The following is a 14,583-nucleotide window of genomic DNA, read 5'->3' as shown; positions in this document are numbered from 1 at the left end:
AGCATTATACCAAACTTTAAGAACTAGATTCATTTAATGTAAGCATTTTTTGCTGTGCAACTGCAATCTTCATCCTTCTTTTTTCAATTTCAGCTTTTTCCATTTTTGAATATTATCCACCATCTGCAGGTGTTCAGCTCTGGGTTATAATAAGTGTTGTTCAGAATCTTGTTCCAGAAGCTTATGACAGTCTTTCTCCCTTATACATTGTCAAAGGTGGATTCAAGTTTGGCTCGTAAATGTTTTAAGAACTTAGATTAAATGTGTAAATCAGCCAGATAAGTAGTTAAATGTGATTTTCAATCCATGTTGATTTTACTTGATACTAACTACATTTCTGATATTTTCTTCAAGAAGACTCCAGAACTACACTTTTTCTAGAATTTCTTTGTCAGAACACTGAGTTTGAAAAGCTGAACTGCAATGATAAAACCAATAAAGGCCTTTGACTGCATAACCAGTTGCTTCTACTTGCACATTGAAATTGGTAGCAGAAATCTAAAGGTTTAGCTTAATTGCTCTACTCTAAAATACAGGGATTTATGAAAAGTCGTTAACAGTCTGCCCCTGTGCCATCATTGAAAAGGCTCACTGGGTATTCAATAATAAGAAGGAAAAAAAAGCATAAGTATAAAGAGTCAAAATTACATTTAAATCAACATGGCAAAAGGTTTTCAAGCTACAAAGAAAATTAAATCAAACAGTAGGGTTCTTTTCAATCAAGGCCTTTGAAGAATCAGGCAAAATGCAATGTTCTTTATTTGTCTGACAAGTGTCATAGTTAATCAGTGATAATTCCCTTGGATTGGCCTCTCTGTTATGTCAGTTAATTAAAGTGCATTCTCTATATACTGACCAAACCCCTCTATGTGGTGGGTAGGCAGATAAATGAAAGGTGTATATAGTGGGTCCCTCTTCTACCTGGAAAAAGATATCGATACAGATTTAGTGGTAGCAGAATTGAGCTATTTTGTCTGCAGTCTTTTTATCTGCAAAACCCCTGGCCATTAGTGTAGGAAAACATTCATGGAACGAATGCATTTAGCAAGAGTAATCATCATCATTGTGAAGTGCTTATCAGAAATGAAGACAAAATGCAATTAGGCTAGATTTACAGTTGGACCAATAATTACCATTCAGATGTTTCAGCTGAATGGAAAATACATGATTCTAAGCCATGACATTTATGTTCAATTGCTTTCTCCTCTTTTCTCTTGTGATCTTTAACCCTCCTCCATTTTCTTTTCTTTTCTTTTTTTTTTTTATTTATAAAATATGTCAGTCATGATGTAGCACAGCTGAATAATTGTCATAGAGTCAAATGCTTGCAGATGGTTAATGGAAACAGAAAATTAAATGAACAGCGGTAAAGAAACTCATACAAAATTAAAGAACTCTATTGCGAATTTAAAGGGTCATTTGATTTCATAAAAAATCAAATAATATGAATACGTTATCCTCTGCATGAAAAAAATTATGTTAAATTGTTTTGAGAGATGAAAAATGAGCAATCAATGGTGTGCTAATGAAACTTGTGAAAAAATCATGCACTATTGAAATATGCCATAAATTGTCATTTAGTCCCTCCAGAAGAAGGCCTACTTTGGGGATCATTTTTTTTCCTTGAGTTTCTTGTTTACTTACATTATTAAACTAAAGATAAGACTTCAAACACTTTGTTACTAAAAAGAAATGAAAGTAGGGTTAAACTAAGCAGACCTCTCTGAGTTGCCATAATAAAAAAGACAAAAAACAACACCCCTCCCCCCACAAAGCTAGTTGTTCTTTCAAAAGTGTTTTGTCTTAGATTTTTTTTTTCTCATATGACAGAAACCCAACAATTCGTAACACTTTCATGATATGTCCAAAGGACAGATCAATGGCCCCTTTAACCTGCAAGGATTTAAGGTGGTTTAGGCCAACTAAGCTCTCATCTGCCTGGTATTTTCTGAAATAGTTTATGTATAATTGACAAAACATTAGTGTAGAGAAAAGCTGTCTTTCTGGAGAAGCATTCGATATGATATTCTATGGCATCATTCAGAAGTGGATTTCAGTTACAGATTCTTTAAGAACAGATTTTGAGATTACAAAGCATTACATTCTTTTTTTACTCCTTCTTATTTTTGTTATCCTCTCCATTCTCTGGGACACCCAGAAGTTAATACAAAATGTCTTTTGACCATCATAGAAATGATTTCAGTTTTTGATGGTTGCTGATATCAAAGGGAAAGAAAAATAAGGGTATATAATTGAGCCTTCATTGAAAATAACTCAGATATTTGTGACATTGCCTTGAATGATTATCTAATACCTGAATATTTTTAATGGCTAACAAAATCATAGAGGGTGTTTGAAAGTGAATCAGTTTTTCACATAAAAAACAAGGCCGAAAGATAAATATTTCTGAAAGGACAGCTTTGAAAAAGTTAAGATAAAACATGTCTTTTAAAAAAAAAATAAATCCCTTAAGATATCCCATAGTCTTTTCAAATGCAAAACAAAATGTATCTTATCTTGCACTAATGAGAAAGAAATAATATTTCTCAAATAAAGAAAGTTTTATTTGACTAAGTACAAAATACCTTCTTTTAAATCATAACTTGTACAGGTAAAGTTCAGTTGCTTGTTTCATGTTAAAGGAAAATGAGAACAAAAATAACTCAATAATTTGAATAGTTTATATGCATAAACTATAACAAACTGCCTAATTTTTACTGAGTGAAAGCATTTTTCTGTATATTTTTCAAATTTTACTCAAATATCAAAGGTCGTTTGCCTGTGTTCTAACTAAAGCTCTTGAATACATCTATTTTCACAGAACAGTAATATTGTCATTTTTAAGTCCAGCCATCTAAATATTAAATATGGAAGCATTATCTATATAATATCCAATAACAGCACTCTGAAGATTTATTACTAAATGTAATTATAATAGATGTAATTTGTAGCAGGGGCTTTGCCATTAGTCCAACACTTCAATTTTTTATATAAATTAAAATGTGAACCTTTTTTTACTTTTCAAATAATATTTAAGAGATTATTATGTTAGAAGCAGGTATCTTTATTTTGATGTATTAATCTGCACTTCCCACAAATATCCCAGTACTACTAAAGGCATATATTTAGAACAGAAGTACAAAGAATCTTTCATACAGGTATAGTATAATTCATGGGTATGCCTGAAACTTCATATATCTTGATAAATATATTCCCCTTTTGATAAGTATATTCCCTTAAGTTAATATATATTGCAGCTGCAAGTTTGAGAGGAAAACATTAAACATTTATATTAGTATTTAGGGTGCCCTTCTGGGTTTAGTATAGCACTTGAGGCTAGGGAAGATATTTGTTCAGTAGTTTGAGGCTGTATGAATGGAACAGGTCTAACCAACATGAAACAAGTACAAAACTAAGTATAAATGCATTGTGATGTTTAAAAGCTGCCAATGTCAAAGAAAAATTTGCAGGAAGACTAGAGTGAGAAGTGTGTTACCTGCCCATGTTCACCTTTGGGATGAGGGCACTCTTTATCCTGGCTGCCAGAAATGTTTGCCTTTGACAGCTCACAGCTGAGTCCCACCTCTGGAATTGCTCTCTGTCTCAGGAAGACGTCTGCAAAGGTGTCTGTCTGTCTTAACCTCAGGCTGCATCTGGTGATTAATGTGGATACAAAGTGTCAGCACCCTTGCCTCAATTCCAGACATCTCTAAAAGGCCACCCTGGTTTCAGTGCTCCCCATAGGATCAAATAAAGCCATTGTTATTATTGTCTTAATTTGCCCAATATTGCTTCCCCTATTTCATCACCAAGGACTGCTTGAGAGCAAGCCTCAATAAACTTTTTACATCCAGACAGATCTTATTCCCAGAGTCTGGTTTCAAGTAACCTGATCTAAGAGTATGACCTTCATTTGAACTTGAGTGATAGACAGCATCTGGATTATTAGGAAGGTGGAGGGAAAGCAACATAGCCTGGTGTGGTATGACATACACAAACCACAGTGGAAAAGTGAAGCATTTATGTTTGTAAAGTGATGAAGAAACTCTGTTCTGAAAATCTGGGGGATTTTCTGTGCATTATTTGAAATGAGAATGGAGAAGATGAATGTCAGTAGAGTGTGAAAAGTATTAAAAGCCATGTAAAGGATTTGGATTTTATTGAGTAGATATTTGCAAGTCACTTTAAGATGAATAAAAATGCAATGTTTAAGAAAGCTTGGAATGGCCAGATATGCAGTGTGGAATAGAATCAAGAATGACACTGAAAATCCAGGTCTTGGAGAATGAAGGCCTACATTGGCAGCAACAGAAAGGATGAATGAATCTCGCTCTTTCCCACCCACTCTTGTGAGTGTGTGTTCCAGTAAAGGAGAAAGAACAAGCTCTCATTGACCTTGTGAGGAAGCATTGTCTTTTGACAACTCCTCTGTTGTGAATTGTTTTGCCAGATCTACCATCAAAGAGGTAAATTACCTGGTATATATATTTTCCATTACATAAAATTCTATCTTATGGCAATACTAATGAAAAATAAAACAAACATTGGGAGAAAGCCAGAGGAAGAAAGAAGATAATCAAAGGACACAAATAGTGGTACATAAACTAAATGATTGACTGCTGGCATAATCGAGAGTTCATTATTTTTCTTTAATTTATCCTGAACTCTGTGTTCAAATCATCTCCCTAGGATACAAGCAAAATAACAAAACACCCAACTAAAATAATAAACTTTCAATAATTCAATTACTTCTTCACCATACCTCAGATAAGACACTAGCCATTTACCACACACCTTGTTCCCAGGATTGTTCTTTCCCATTAAAAGCAATTGAGTTTGTCTTTGAATATGACAAAACAAAAATCTGTCATTATTCCATGAATCACCAAATGTATCTACAGATTATCATCAATATCCACATAAAAACCTTAGAAACAAATTTCTGAAAGTCTCATCATTATTCTCAAGTCCTGTACATATTTCTATTCTTTATTTGTAATTTTTTAAAGATAGAAAAATGCCCTGGCCTGTTGGCTCAGCAGCAGTGTCAGCTGGTGTAAGGATGTCCTGGGTTTGATAACCAGTCAAGGCAAACAGGAGAAGAGATCATCTGCTTCTCTACCCCTTATCCTCTCCATTCTCTCTCTCTCTCTCTCTCTCTCTCTCTCTCTCTCTCTCTCTCTCTCTCCCCTCCCTCTCTCTTTCCCTCCCTCAGCCATAGCTTGGTTAGAGGGAGTTGAACCCATGCACTGAAGATGGCTTCATGGCCTCACCACAGTGCTAATGTAGTTCAGTTGCTGAACAACGGAGCAACAGCCCCAGATGGGTAGAGCATCACCTCTTAGGGGGCTTGCTCAGTGGATCCCAGTTGGGGTGCATGTGGAGGTCTGTTTCTCAGCCTCCCTGCTCCTCACTTAAGAAAAATAAAAAAATATATAATAAAATAAAAATAAAGATAGAAAAGTGCCCACTTCAGATTATATCTCCTTGTATACAGATGAAATTAGGGATGTCTAAGACAATGTTATTTCAAATAAAAAATAATGCATATTTTCTTTAAAATAAAACTGAAGCTATCTTAACAGATTCAAGGAGCACTTTACTGATGCTACCTTAAATTACCCATGGAATAAAATTATATATATATATATATATATATATATATATATATATATATATATATATATATAGGCTTAACTGATTTTTTCTCTTACTAAGAAAGTAGACATCAAATGCATTGATTTATACATTTCAGTGTAATTACTTTTGTATTTAAACAGTTCCTTTTCATTTTGGTTTACCTTCTAAATAACCCATTGTAAACTTAACATCTAAATACCTTTAAGCAATGTAGAACTTTGCTTTTTTTAAAACTTTTACATGACGTTAAATTCCATCAACTTAACTTAGAAGTTCTAAATGTGAATCCGAGTCTTCTATTTTTCAGAAATTATGATTTACTTTATTTTAAAAAGCTTTATTTCTGACAAACCTCTTCTTTAAAAAAATAAACAAGGAAATAGAACTTTATTCCAAAGTGTAAAAGGACAAGCTTTTGGTTGATTCTTACCAATATCATCAAATAGCAATGATACTTCGCCATGCTTAGTATAATACAGGCATTTAATTCTGAACTATAAAATACTTTGTCACTCTTTCCACCTAGATTTCTGTGCTTTGACTTATTCTGCAACACAGCAGAGGGCATTATATCAATGTCTTCTCCTGTTTTTCTAGATTCTTGTCATAATTGTATAAATTATCTTCAATAAAGCTATGGTAGAGCATTTTAGAGAATATAAAAATTATTCAGAAAATTTTAATATGTCTTTGGCCACAGTCGTGCTGTAACTTCACTCTGGCAACTGCATTACTATTTGGAGATTCAAGTTTGATTATTGGAACTCAAATAGGGTAATCAGTGCCTGAAAATACTGCCAAAATTCTTTTAATTCCAGCCCCTCCCCTTCTAATGAGGTATACAAGGGTTATGCAAGAGGGCAAGGGGAATTACAGAGCTTTTAAAAGTAACTTGCAGCCCTGGCCAGTTGGCTCAGCGGTAGAGCGTCGGCCTGGCATGCGGGGGACCCGGGTTCGATTCCCGGCCAGGGCACATAGGAGAAGCGCCCATTTGCTTCTCCACCCCTCCCCCTCTCCTTTCTCTCTGTCTCTCTCTTCCCCTCCCGTAGCCAAGGCTCCATTGGAGCAAAGATGGCCCGGGCGCTGTGGATGGCTCCTTGGCCTCTGCCCCAAGCGCTAGAGTGGCTCTGGTCACAACAGAGTGATGCCCTGGAGGGGCAGAGCATCGCCCCCTGGTGGGCAGAGCTTCGCCCCCCTGGTGGGCGTGCCGGGTGGATCCCAGTCGGGCGCATGCGGGAGTCTGTCTGACTGTCTCTCCCCGTTTCCAGCTTCAGAAAAATACTAAATAAATAAATAAATAAATAAATAAATAAATAAATAAATAAAAAGTAACTTGCTACTAAGGTGAGGAAAAATAGTTCTTGAAATCTAAATCAAGGAGATGAGGTTTATTAGATTGCATAGGTGACAGTGATTTTCTCTAATTTAGGTTATTTTGATTATGCAACTGAATGTTCTCTCTTCACAGAGAGCTTATTAAAAAAAAACATTAGTAAACTTCTAAAAGTATTTTTGTTTCACATAATTAAGGACTTCTATACTCAAAAAGGAATTGAATACTGGAAGAAAATTATGTGGGAATGTGGACATTTAATAATGCAATGAAGGTTTAGGGACCCAAACTCTTTGCTGATTTAGGTAATTACAGCAGATAATTTACTTTGAGAAACTATTAGTGTTTTTCAGTTATGTAAAAATTATTTCAATTAAAGTGTCATCAAATTAATTTTAGGAACAAAACTTTATCTTAGTTTTACTATTTGGGATTGGACTAACATTTTCAATGCTACTGGAAGTTAATTGGATGATATTATATAGCTAATTTTTATTTGGTAATTTAATATGCCAATAAAACATAATGAAATAAAAGTCCAGCAATTGTTTGAATCCATTTTAGAGTATAAATAATAACAGCAATGAAAATTATCATTCCTGGGGCATTTTCAATGTTTAAAGCACAGTATGAAGCATATTTTTAAATTATATCAATTTATTCACCTCATTTTATTCCAAATAGCCTTCTGTATCTCGGAACATTTTTTTAGACCTACCTGAAATTTTCATCTTCCAGTAATTTCCTTAACTTTTGAAACAAAGATAAAGAAACATCTAATATATTTCATATTTAATTTTAACACTGGCGTTTTGAGAAAGATTTATACTTGACATGTGTGGTGAATAGAAAGTCATATCTTTGGCTGCTCCTGATTCTGCTGATTTTAGTTGATGAGATTAGGACAAATTATTAAGCATTTATAGATCTTAAATATGAAAGCAAATTGAACATTAAGGTAGTTTGTAGTTTAGAAATTCTTTGTTCTAAAACTTGAAAATATACGGCCTTCAATCATTAATAATAGCTCTGCAAAGATGTTATTCAGGCCTGGTAAGTTTCCTTGAGCTTCTCGAGAAATGGTTCCAGAAGATATCTAAGATTGGAAGAGGAGGGTGCTTCAATAACAGAAAACACATCCCATTAGCTTGAGCATGTAAGCAAAAGATAATTTCGTGGGATACCACACATGCCCTCAGAGGCAGAGAAACACATCTTTCAAATTGTCTTTCTCTAGGGAGCTACTATTCCCTAATTACAACCTCTCTGCCATCCATCAGCAGTACTACTGTTATTTCCCTGCCATCTCAATTCAAGCCTGGGTAATAAATGACTTACCAGATGCACAAAAGTGTTTCTGGATAACCCTGACTTAGAGCAACTGCAATTATTAGTAGCCATCAAAATATTACTATGTTTGCATTTACAAATCTAACATATCAACAGCAGAGAAAACTTACTATGAGTCTCAAAAACAATTTACTAACAGAGAGAAATGTCCATAAATACATCCTGTGGGTATAGTCAATTTAATTTACTCAGAAACTCAAAAACTATCCCTTTATGACTAATGCAATCTATTGTGAACCATGAAAATTTCTTCACAAAAATACAGGTGCTAAAGTGACAGGCTTAAGTCATTGTGTGATGGTTGTGGAGGTATCTAATTTAATTTGGAGAGATATCTTTAGATAGAAATTGGCTTTTGAAATGACTTGTCAGTGCAAAGCATTGTTCACATCAGTCTTTTTCTGAAGATTTCTTTGCCTCATCTTATTTGTTTAATGATGCTAATAAGTAGGTAGATCTGTGAATCAGTTTTTCAATAACAAATCTACTGAAGCTTCAAATTTAGATGTTTTTTCCACACTGGTGCTGTAATAAGTTTACAGAATAAACCTCAAAAATGCCTTAAGGGTACCTAAATATTGTTTACTCAGAATAGTAGATGATAGAAATAAACTTGTTTAACTTCAGGCTAAATTCTAGGAAATCTTATATTCTTCCTGTTACCACCGAACTGAATCAGCTGAATAATAGTCTAATACCTTGGAAGGGATATATACTGAAGATATGAAATGGAAAATATTTTTAATGGGTAAAAATAATTTTCTTCAGTGTTGGACTGTTTACGGACCTAGCGTCAAGATTTACACATCTTTCTTCAATTTGTGATTTTCGTAATTTACCATGAGTAAGAAACAACTACCATTCATTTGAGACAGAAGGGAAAAATAACTTTTAATCTTGAATTAACTGCCTGGGAAAATGAAAACTAATATAGTATACGTATTTGCTACTTAGTAGTAAGGAGTAGAAAATGTTTTAAATTATTTTATTATAAACAAATATATGATCAGTCTTCTTGCCTTACATAGTAAAGTGCTGCACTAAAGAGATTTACCTTAACCCTTTAAGACATGACTGCCTAAAATCGGTCATCCATGTTTCCTTTTCAAGGAATCAAAGGAACTTACTTATAAATGATAAAACTGAACTTTTTGAAAAAATACTCTTTATTGCAACCTAAATTGACATCTATGCAAAATTCTTCATGATCAAACCTAAATCTATGAATTTGTTTCTTCAAGGGGTAGAAAAAATAACCAGTAAATAATCATTTCCTATCAATGAAATGATGTAGTGGGTATCTCTAATTTGTTATTCCTAAACAAATTATTATTGTTTGATACTAGCAGCAATATTTCCTTTTGTAGATCTACCCCTTCTACTTGGTAAGCAATTTTCTTTAGGCAGAGTTCAACCTAACTGGTCATGCTATGAGTGGGATTGAGTGTTACATCCCTCTGGCCACAAAGATGCTTCAAGAATGGGCATGTAACTTAAATTTATCCCACTGATTGCAAATACCACTGCCTCTATAAATTTGACTATAAATTTTAGAAAAAAAATATCTTTTCCACTGGGTTTCTCAAGCTGAGTTTTTTAGAGACAAATTGATCATTAATATGAGAAAGTTATCTAGGGATGGAGAAGGCATTGTGCATCATTTTTATAACACTGAAGTAGTAAAAAGTCATTGCATGCAAGCAAAACACAGGAAAATATAACTAAGATACAAAAAGGAACAGATTTCTGATGATGTCATCTGAGAACCAAATATCCTTTTTTTTTAATTTGTCAATCATAGTTTACATTCAATATTATTTTGTATTAATTTTAGGTATACAGCATCATGATTAGACAATCATTTACTTTATAAAGTGTTCCTCCTGATATTTCCAGTGTCCAACTGGAACCATACATAGTTATTACAATATTACTTACTATAGTCTCTATGCTGAACTTTACATCTTTTTTTTTACTTTTCGTTATTCTTTAATGTTTTAAAATATAAACTTGTATCATTAAAAATAGTAACAAGCAAACAACCAACAAAAGAGGCCACCTTTTTTTTTTTGAGCTACTTTTCAAAAAAATATGGAACACTTCACAAATTTGCGTGTTATCCTTGCGCAGGGGCCACGCTAATCTTCTCTGTATCGTTTCAATTTTAGTATATGTGCTGCTGAAGCGAGCACTGAACTTTACATCTTAATGACTATTCTGTAACTATCAATCTGTACTTTTATGTTTGAAGCTATGTTGAACACTTAGTATCTTTTTGTTGTGCCAGTTTATATTGGTTTTCTGTATGTGAATTTTCCAGAGTCTTGACCCACAAAATTATACTGATAATTAGAAAGATAACATAATATTATTGTGAGATAACCTTAAGATGATAAGAAAAAAATTAGTATACTTTTTATACGTGACATCTGTGGCCTAGGGTATATGTGGTAAGTAAGACTGAGTGCCTCACTCTTTTAAATTTACCACAGTCTCAATCTCAAGGTGTTTAAGAATCTAACAAAAATCTAGTTAAAATGTAGATTGTGACTCAATAGAATTGAGGTGAGACTTGAGGTTTTGCATTTCTATCAAGCTCCTAGGGATGGAGAAGGCATTGTGCATCATTTTTATAACACTGAAGTAATAAAAAGCCATTGCATGCAAGCAGTCAGAAATCCAAAGAATATATTCCCTAGATTTACTTACAGCTTGAATTTGGGTTGTGGCTCATTAAGCAGACATACAGCAGGAAATTTGAAAGAAATTAATGAGATGAGAATATTCTTATTGTATAGCTGATCCTTGTGCTAGCAATTTCTATCATGCATGGGACATACTTTTTTTTTTTTTTTCATTTTTCTGAAGCTAGAAACAGGGAGAGACAGTCAGACAGACTCCCGCATGCGCCCGACCGGGATCCACCCGGCACGCCCACCAGGGGGCGACGCTCTGCCCACCCTGGGCGTCGCCATGTTGTGACCAGAGCCACTCTAGCGCCTGAGGCAGAGGCCACAGAGCCATCCCCAGCGCCCGGGCCATCTTTGCTCCAATGGAGCCTTGGCTGCGGGAGGGGAAGAGAGAGACAGAGAGGAAAGCGCGGCGGAGGGGTGGAGAAGCAAGTGGGCGCTTCTCCTGTGTGCCCTGGCTGGGAATCGAACCCAGGTCCTCCGCACGCTAGGCCGACGTTCTACCGCTGAGCCAACCGGCCAGGGCGGGACATTCTTTTTGCTGTTAAGTATTGCAGCTAAAGTAGTATGATCATGGATTCATTAGTTTTGAAGTCACTTTCTGGTACCCTGGTAACAGCAAGAGCCATGTGGTTTGCAAGGTAGCAGTTGGTGTGGCAAGTTCCTGATTCTTCATGTTTCTTTTCATGTTAGATAAAGCAGCTCCTTTAAGGCAAGTTCCAGTCTGTTGTTTTGGGATTCTTTCCAGAAGGCAGAGTCTAGACTCTTCTCCAGTCCCTATATAATCTGGCTAGCCATCAATTCTCTATGTTCAATATCTTTCAACATAAATGAGCAAAATATTTGTTGTATGCCAAGTTAAAAAGTACAAATTAAATACCTTTTTAGGTCATAAAAAAGAAGTACATGACAAAATAAAAGGACAAGAGGAATACTTCTCATTGCAATGGATTGACATGAGCTCTTGGAGACTGAGCATTCTCCTTCTTGTGGGCTTCCTATACTTTTCCAGGGAGAATGGCCAGACAACATCACATGAGGTAGCATGGTGTCATGGCAAGAATGATTATATGGTTTTCAAGAGATCAGAATTCTTGTCCCAGTTTAACAGTTACAACTGTATATGAAGATCAAGAAGGTCTTGTCAGGGAACATTTAAATAGGCAGATTCTATGACATTTTTTCAAAAATGAAAAGCCAGTCCTGGCAGATCTAACAATTTTTTAAGATAACACAAATTAATATCATCTTGATTTTAAATGTTTATGATTATTGTTTTATTAAATATTGTGTTGTATAAATAGAATATATTTCTCAGGATATATTCACAGTCATATGGAAACTTTATTGCTAATCCTGTAAATTATAATTTCACAAAATTGAGCCTCAGTATACATTTCCATATAAATCATGTTGTAAGAACATCAACTAAGAATATCTATAAATATTCTCTATTATTAGCATTTTTATACTTCTTAGAAATGTGGAAATCTTTTTTTAAAAAGGGAGTACATGATTTACAATTAGTTGGATTGTATAAGTTTAAAGCATTAGTTTTGATGAAAGTTCTATTTTATAAGCAAAATAAATGTCAATACTGCAAGGCCACTTGCAGAACTACTCAAAATAGGTATTTTGTTTTCTTTGATTTGTAAAGCAAAGATTCAAAACTCTCCTCTGACAAGCAGCAAATGGGTGTGATTTTTTTAAGTCCCTGTTTTATTTCCCTTTGGTCGCACATGCATTAAAAACATGTATACACTTGCAAAATACCCAAACGTCAGGAATTAAAAGGTCGAAAAACAAGGAGCTTTCATAGACTTGAAAGAACACCCTAAGCTTCAAATGAAACAAAACCAGTCAAATATTGAAAATTTCTTTGTTCAAAATACATTTTATTTTTAATGGAATTTTGGGTTTATTTCCATTATTACTCTCATATGATCAAGAACAAGTCACTAAATAGTGTTTTACCCAATAAACTTTGGGTTGATAGTTTACATTCAGTAGGGAATAGGCAGTGCATGAATTAAAACTTTATCCATACCTGATATATAGTTAATTTAGTTGACTAGGTTGAATTAGTGATAAAATATTTTAGTTACATGCTTAATTTAATTCAATTATAAAAATCATGCCAAAGATTAGACTAACGTGAGTACCTCTCTGTCCTTCCAAAAGAAAAAAAAGAATAAAGATTATTTAATGAGATTAAGGATTGAGAGACTCAACTAAAAAATAGTATTTTTTAGCCCTAGCCGGTTGGTTCAGTGGTAGAGCATCAGTCTGGCATGCAGGAGTCCCGGGTTCAATTCCCAGCCAGGGTACACAGGGGAAGCGCCCATTTGCTTCTCCACCCCTCCCCCTCTCCTTCCTCTCTGTCTCTCTCTTCCCCTCCCACAGCCGAGGCTCCATTGGAGCAAAGTTGGCCCGGGCGCTGAGGATGGCTCTGTGGCCTCTGCCTCAGGCACTAGAATGGCTCTGGTTCCAACAGAGCAATGCCCCAGATGGGCAGAGCATCGCCCCCTGGTGGGTGTGCTGGGTGGATCCTGGTCGGGCACATGCAGGAGTCTGTCTGATTGCCTCCCCGTTTCCAGCTTCAGAAAAATACAAAAAAAAATTTTTTTTTTAAATTAGTCATTTCTCTTTACTTTCAATAACATCAATCATATAAATGAGGAAAAAAAACTAGAATGGAGATACCAGAGATGGATTTTAATTCACATTTCTAGTTTACTGTAAAAAAGAATTCGCATTTTCATAAGTTTTATTAAAAATCAGGAATTTCCTGTTTTACTTTCTTCTGTGTTTATTTCAGTTTCTCCCTGATAAATGATATGGAATTCAACTAGTTTATTTTTTCTTAATAAATATTACTTTTTAATTTAGTTCCTTTAATTTTTTTATAATTTTACTATTTACCTTTAAAGATTTATTATACAAAAATATTATAGTTGTTTATTTCATAATCAATTGCACATACACATTTATACATGCATATTTATGCTCAATGAACATGTAAATTCTCTATAACATATATAACACTTTTTTTTAGATTTTATTTATTGATTTTTGGATAGAGGTGGGAGAAAGAGAGAGAAAGAGAGGGAGAGTGAGAATGATGGGGGAGAAGCAGGAAGCATCTACAAGTAATAGTTGCTTCCTATATGTGCCTTGACCAGGCAAGCCCAGGTATTTGAACCGGCAACCTCAGTGTTCCAGGTCCACTTTATCCACTCAGCTTTATCCACTAAGCCACCACAGGTCAGCCATATAACACTTTTTATGCTTTAAAATATTGGGAATTCATGCTCATAGTATGCTACATTTATCTATTTACCTATTTCTTTATTTAGAAATATAACGTTTTTCAAGAAAATATAAAATTTGTATATATGTGTTCTTACAGGAACAAAATGTTTGAAATGAAAATAAAAAATTATTTAACATAGAAATATCTATAAGATTTTCTGAAAACAAATTTAAAGGAGAGTGAAATTTGAGTTTTGTTATGAAGGATGATTATTGCTCTGTTCTAAATTAGGGGAAAAACAATAAAACAGACAGAAG

The 14,583-nt window shown here is 34.4% G+C and overlaps 1 non-coding gene across 1 annotated transcript; it reads right to left on the bottom strand.

Annotated features, from left to right (window-relative positions):
- Nucleotides 1-10,408: 10,408 nt before the first annotated feature.
- LOC136404604 (U6 spliceosomal RNA) lies at nucleotides 10,409-10,515 on the bottom strand. The gene has a single exon (XR_010751326.1). It is a non-coding gene; the product is annotated as a U6 spliceosomal RNA (small nuclear RNA).
- Between the last annotated feature and the right edge of the window lie 4,068 nt (nucleotides 10,516-14,583).

Source organism: Saccopteryx leptura, chromosome 4 (assembly GCF_036850995.1).
Source record: "Saccopteryx leptura isolate mSacLep1 chromosome 4, mSacLep1_pri_phased_curated, whole genome shotgun sequence".
Taxonomy (NCBI): Eukaryota; Metazoa; Chordata; class Mammalia; order Chiroptera; family Emballonuridae; genus Saccopteryx; species Saccopteryx leptura.
The sequence above is the reverse complement of the archived record's forward strand: the minus strand, read 5'-3'. Positions and strand labels throughout refer to the sequence as shown.